The following is a 6578-nucleotide window of genomic DNA, read 5'->3' on the forward strand; positions in this document are numbered from 1 at the left end:
GGCAATATAATAAAAAGGGCTGTTTTATTAACCTAGTAAGCTGGCCATAGATTAGTTTTAAATCGATCATTCTATTAATAATAGTCTTGTCTCATCCCTCGCCGTCGAATCATCTCTAAGCCCTAGCAATGCCACGGACGCATCTCTCCCAGAACACCCCACCTCCATCTCCAATCGTTCCGGTAGTGGATCCAGAGAGTTTCCTTGCTAAAAATACGGAAGTGGTTTACTGTTGCCTTCTGTGCTGTAAACTTGAGTCTCCACCCTCGACTGTCTCCCATGCCGCTGCTGCCCAGCGCGGGTGAGTTTTGACCTGTAGCAGATCGCCTTCCCCTCGCTTGCCACTGCCCAAGCTCGGAAGAGAAGGGACAGGCCTCTGCTGACTCTCCCTCTTGGAGTTGAGACTGGTAGAATACTCGAAATTCTCCAGGTGCGACTCTAAGAGGGGAATAATAATAGTAGTATTTGTTTAGTGCTTCCTATATGCCCAGTACCATACTAAAGCACTGAGATAAATGTACTTTAATCAGTTGGACAGTTCCTGACCTGCATGGGGCTCATAGTCTAAGAAGGAGAGTGTAAAAATGTGTTGGATTACCATTTTACAAATGAGAATACTGAGAGAGAAGTGAAGTTATTTGCCAGGTCGGAAGGCAGGCGGTAGGTGTGGGATTAGAACCCAGGTCCTCTGACTCCCAGGCCCATTCTCTTTCCAGTGAGACACGTGCTTCTGGTGATTACAGTGAAACCATGAAAGATGAACTCTTTCATAGTCTCCGGGGAATGCGGCCTGGAGAGGAACTGTTCACATGGCCCCAATCTGTCACAGAAGCATCCATTTCCAACTCCCCCAAATGACCTCATGGGTCAGAGCATGCTGGAGATGCAGTGTGGTCATGTGGCTAGAGCACAGGCCTGAGAGTCCGAGGACCTGGGTTCTAATCCCGAGTCCACCACTTGTCTGCTGTATAACCTTGGGTGAGTCACTTCACTTGTCTGTGCCTCAGTCCCCCCATCTGCAAAATGGGGATTAAGACTGTGAGTCCACTGTGGGACAGGGACTGCATCCAACCTGATTTTCTCGTATCCATCCCAGTGCTTAGTACAGTGCCTGGAACATAGTAAACACTTAAACAACACAATTCATTTTACTATTATTGTTGTTATTGCTAAGAATAATAATAACCATCTGTGGTTTGGAGGGTTAATCTGAGTGCCGTTGCTCCGGAGATATCTCTACTCAATCCTGATGTGCCAAAGGGATCAGCAAGCGGGCAAGGGTCTTTAGAAATCCCCAATCAATCAATCCTACTGATTGAGCGCTCCAGGCCCATCTTCAGCTATATGAATAGCAGCTGGCTATTCAGGAGCATTATTTGCATAAAAAGCATTTGATTAGATTATGGATGTGGCTGTGGGCCCCCTAGTTGAAGGTGGTGATTTACAGTTCCAGCCTGCCTCTCCCTAGTGGCCCGAAGGAGCAAATTTATCTGTCAAAGGGGTCTAAGATGCAGTCAGGAAGCCCCTATAGCTTAGGAAGGCCCCAGTTCATCACGTTCCTCTCAGAAGCTCCAATTTCCCCATTCCTTATTTTCCTCATCTGTATCATATAAGAGCTACAGTTCCACTAAGGATTACTCAGCTCCTATGGCCTGGATGGGATTTATGACAAAAAATGAAATTTTCCAAAAGGCTCTCCAGCTTCCGTGAGCCTCTCATCCACGGTCCCTCCTCTCCGGCCTTCCCTCGTGGTTACCATCGCGATATTGCCGTATTCTTGGCCCATTTTCAGGCCTAAGTACTCTGCCCTCCGTGGACAACCTGATAAACTATCGATTGCTGGGTTACTGTGGTGGTGGGTGTCTCCCCTTCCCCAGAACCTTTTTCTTGTTTTCAGGGTATTTGTTAAGCACTTGCTATGTGTCAAATGCTGTTCTAAGCACTGGGGTAGGTACAAATCAATTAGGTCGGACACCGTCCCTCTCCCTCTTAGGGCTCACAGTCTAAGTAGGATGGAGCTTTAAAGCAGTCAATCACCTTGCCCCTTGCTACCCAACCTGGCTACTCTCCTACTACAACCCAGCCCACATACTCTGCTCCTCTGGTGCTAACCTTCTCTCTGAGCCTTGGTCTCATCTATCTCTCCGCCGAATCCTTGCCCACGTCCGACCTCTGGCCTGGAACGCCCTCCCTCCTCAAATTTGACAGAGAATTACTCTCCCCCACTTCAAAACCTTATTGCAGGCACATCTCCTCCAAGAGGCCTTCCCTGACTAAGCCCTCCTCTCCTCTTCTCCCTCTCCATTCTGCACTGCCCTGCCTTGGTCCCTTCACTCATCCCCCCACTCAACTCCACAGCACTTTTGTACATATCTGTAATTTATTCATTTATATTAATGGCTGTCTCCCCCTCTAGATGTAAGCTCCTTGTGCCTATTATTATATTCTAAGAAGCAGCATGGAGTAGTTTTTCTGATTCCCAAGCCTGGGTTCTTTCCACCCGGCCTGAGCCTTATATCACCTGATCCGGTAGGGGATCCGTCCCAGAGGGAACCACATTTCTAGACATGTGTTCCTGTTGAAATTCTTTCAGAAAATAACTGCAAGCTGGAAGCAGTTGGGGTCTTCCAATGATAGAAGATCCCTCAGGTTTCAGAGTCTAGAGGAGCTCAGAGGATAGCCCCGATCTACTGCCAAAATGACAATCCACCCCAAGCCTTACTTGGCTGGCGACAAGAGTCTGCCTGATGATTGGGTACAAGCAGCTTGGTTTAGGGGGTAAAGCCCGGGTCTGGAAATCAGAAAGACCTAGGTTCTCATCCCGGCTCCACCACACGTCTGCTGTCTAAACTTGGGCAAGTGGCTTCTCTGGGCCTCGATTACCTCATCTGTAAAATAGGGATTAAAAATGTGAGCTCCATGTGGGACAGGGACTGCGTCCAACCTGATTAACTTGTATCTTCATTCATTCAATCGTATTTATTGAGTGCTTACTATGTGCAGAGCACTGTACTAAGTGCTTGGAATGGACAATTGGGCAACAGATAGAGACGATCCCTACCCAATAACGGGCTCACAGTCTAAACGGGGGAGACACACGGACAAAAACAAGACAGAACAAAACAAAACAAGTAGTCTAGCGTAAATATCATCAAGATAAATAGAATCATAGATCTATACACAATAATAATGACAACAGTATTTGTGAAGCGCTTACTATGTGCCAAGCACTTTTCTAAGCAATGGGGTAGATAGAAGGTAAAGAGGTTGTCCCACGTGGGGCTCACAGTCTTCATCCCCATTTTACAGATGAGGGAACTGAGGGCCAGAGAAGTGAAGTGACTTACCCAAGGTCACACAGCTGATGAAGCGGCGGAGCGGGGATCAGAACCCACGACCTCTGACTTCCAAGCCCACTCTCTTTCCACTAAGACACGCTGCTTCTCCTATCTACCCCAGTGCTGAGAACAGTGCTTGGCACATGCCAAGTGTTCAACAAGTACCGTGATTATTAGTATTATTATTATGAGAAACCCCAAGGACCTTTGGTTACTGCAGCTATTTCACCTGCCCCAGCTGTTTACAAGCCCTGTTCTCTGTGAGGAGAAAAAGGAGGGAGAGGCAAGAGTGAGGAGCAGATTTCAGAGTTCAGCCAAGGGGATGAGAATATAGCATCAGCGGGGACATTAAGAACCATTACGAAGGGCTTGTGTCAGAATACTAATGACCGTTAATAGCCGCCAACCAGCTGGGCCTGCGGGTCATGACCCCCCACCCCTTTCAAGCCCATGGAACCAGATTATAGAGATGAGAGCGGCTGTTTCCCCGAAGCCAAGACGGGGCGGGGGGTGTCTGATCAGAGGTGGGTGTACATTCAGAGAGAAAAGATGTCACGACTCAAAATTGCACTGATAAATTGCCTTTGTAAGAGTGCATAGTTCATGGAGGAAATACTCAAGAAGGAAATGTGCTATTGAAAACCTAAGAAGTTAGAATTGCTTGGTTTAGTGGAAAGATCACAGATTTGGGAATCGGGAGATTTATGTTTGACTCCTGGTTTTTAATAGTAAGAATTACTATTAATATTATTATTAATGATAATGACATTATTTGTAGTATCCTGTGCCAATCACCAAGCTAGATTCGATGAGATGTACATCCCCTTGATTCTATTTATCGTGATTATGTTGTCTTGTTTTTGTCCGTCTGTCTCCCCCGATTAGACTGTGAGCCCGTCATTGGGCAGGGATTGTCTCTATCTGTTGCCGAATTGTACATTCCAAGTGCTTAGAACAGTACTCTGCACATAGTAAGCGCTCAATAAATATTATTGAATGAATGAATGAATGAAAAGATGATCAAGTCAGACACGGTCCCTGTCCCATGTGGGTTTTACAGTCCAAGTAGGCGGACTTTATCTCTTTTAAGGTGAGTAAACTGAGTCACAGAGAAGTTAAATGACTTGGCCAAGATCACAAAGCATGCAAGAGAGAGAGCTAGAAATAGAGCCCGGGTCCTCTGACTCTCAGGTCCGTGCTGTTTCCACTAGACCTTGCTCTACCATTGCGTATGAACTCAGGCAAGTAAGCACTTAACAAATACCGTAATCATTACTGTTATTACTTAACCTCTTCACACCTCAATTTTTCTCACTTGTGAAGTTGGGAAACAGTGCCTGCCTCCATCTAGTTTGCGGGGAGGTTGTGAGGATGAAACAAGGTAACCGATCTGAATGCACTTTGGGAAAATTAAGCGGTGCTGTAGAAAAAAGGATGTTGCCAAATGCAGAAGTACTTGGAGTAAACTATCTGGGAGAATTAATGGCTTTGAGAGGATCAGAGATGCAGTTTGTTTAGGGAAATGGAGTTTCCAAATATTTAAAATTATATCTTCAGATTACATATTATAAATTATTTACTTATACTAATGTCTGTCTCCCCCTCTAGGTTGTAAGCTTTTTTGGTTTTTTTGTTTTGTTTTTGTTTTTTAATGGTCTTTGTTAAGCACTTACTCTAAAACAGGAACTGTACTAGGTGCTGGGGTAGATGTAAAGCTAATCAGGTTGGACACAGTCCATGTCCCACAAGGGACTCACAGTCTTAATCCCCATTTTACACATGAGGTAACTGAAGCACAGAGAAGTGAAGTGCTTTGTTAATAATAATAACAATAATGTTGGTATTTGTTAAGCGCTCACTATGTGCAGAGCACTGTTCTAAGCGCTGGGGTAGATACAGGGTAATCAGGTTGTCCCACGTGAGGCTCACAGGCTTCATACCCATTTTACCCATGAGATAACTGAGGCACAGAGAAGGGAAGTGACTTGCCCACAGGCACACAGCTGACAAGTGGCAGAGCTGGGATTCGAACCCATGACCTCTGACTCCCAAGTCCGGGCTCTTCCCACTGAGCCACGCTGCTTCTCTAGCCATGCTGCTTCTCTGTTAAGATCACACAGCAGACAAGTGGAGGAGCTGAGATTATGGGCAGGGAACATGTCTGCTTATTATGATGGGTTGAACTCTCCCAAGAGCTTAATACAGTGTTTTGCACATAGTAAGCACTCAGTAAATACCACTGATCTACTGAGTTCTGAAGACTGGGTTTCAAACATTTAAGTGGTGGGAGTGGACTAATGCAGATTCCTCATTAAAAAGTAGAGAAGACTGCAAGGTGATGTAAATCTATCTAGCCCTAATTGTAGCTGGCTCAGTGGAAAGAGCACGGGCTTTGGAGTCAGAGGTCATGGGTTCGAATCCCAGATCTGCCACTTGTCAGCTGTGTGACTGTGGGCAAGTCACTTAACTTCTCTGTGCCTCAGTTACCTCATCTGTAAAATGGGGATGAAGACTGTGAGCCCCAAGTGGGACAACCTGATTCCCCTGTGTCTACCCCAGCACTTAGAACAGTGCTCTGCACATAGTAAGCGCTTAACCAATACCAACATTATTATTATTATTACTTAACTTCTCTGGGCCTCAGTTACTTCATCTGTAAAATGGGGATGAAGACTGTGAGCCCCAAGTGGGACAACCTGATTCCCCTGTGTCTACCCCAGCGCTTAGAACAGTGCTCTGCACATAGTAAGCGCTTAACCAATACCAACATTATTATTATTATTATCAGCTCCCCTCAACCCCCTCCTCAGTTGTCGTGAAGCCATAAGATATATGGGTAAATGTCAACCCCATTATCCAAGATGTCTAATTAACTGCAGGTCACCAACAGCTCTGTTGTATTGACTCTCTACAAACTCTTAGTACAGATCTCTGCCCACGGTAAGCACTCGATCAATACTGCAGCATGGCCTAGTGGGAAAGAGCATGGCCTGGGAGTCAGAGGACCTGAGTTTTAATTCCGGCTCCATCACTTATCTGTCGTGTGGCCTTGGACAGGTCACTTAACCATCTGCGCCTCGGTTACCTCAGCTATAAAATGGAGATTAAGACTGGAAACATTATGTGGGACAGGAATTGTTTCCAACCCGATTATCATCTATCTATCCCAGAATTTAATACAGTGCTTGGAATGAAGTAAGCACTTAACAGATACCATTAAAAAATACCGTTGATAGATTT

This window comes from Ornithorhynchus anatinus, chromosome 2, assembly GCF_004115215.2.
Source record: "Ornithorhynchus anatinus isolate Pmale09 chromosome 2, mOrnAna1.pri.v4, whole genome shotgun sequence".
In the NCBI taxonomy this organism is placed as follows: domain Eukaryota; kingdom Metazoa; phylum Chordata; class Mammalia; order Monotremata; family Ornithorhynchidae; genus Ornithorhynchus; species Ornithorhynchus anatinus.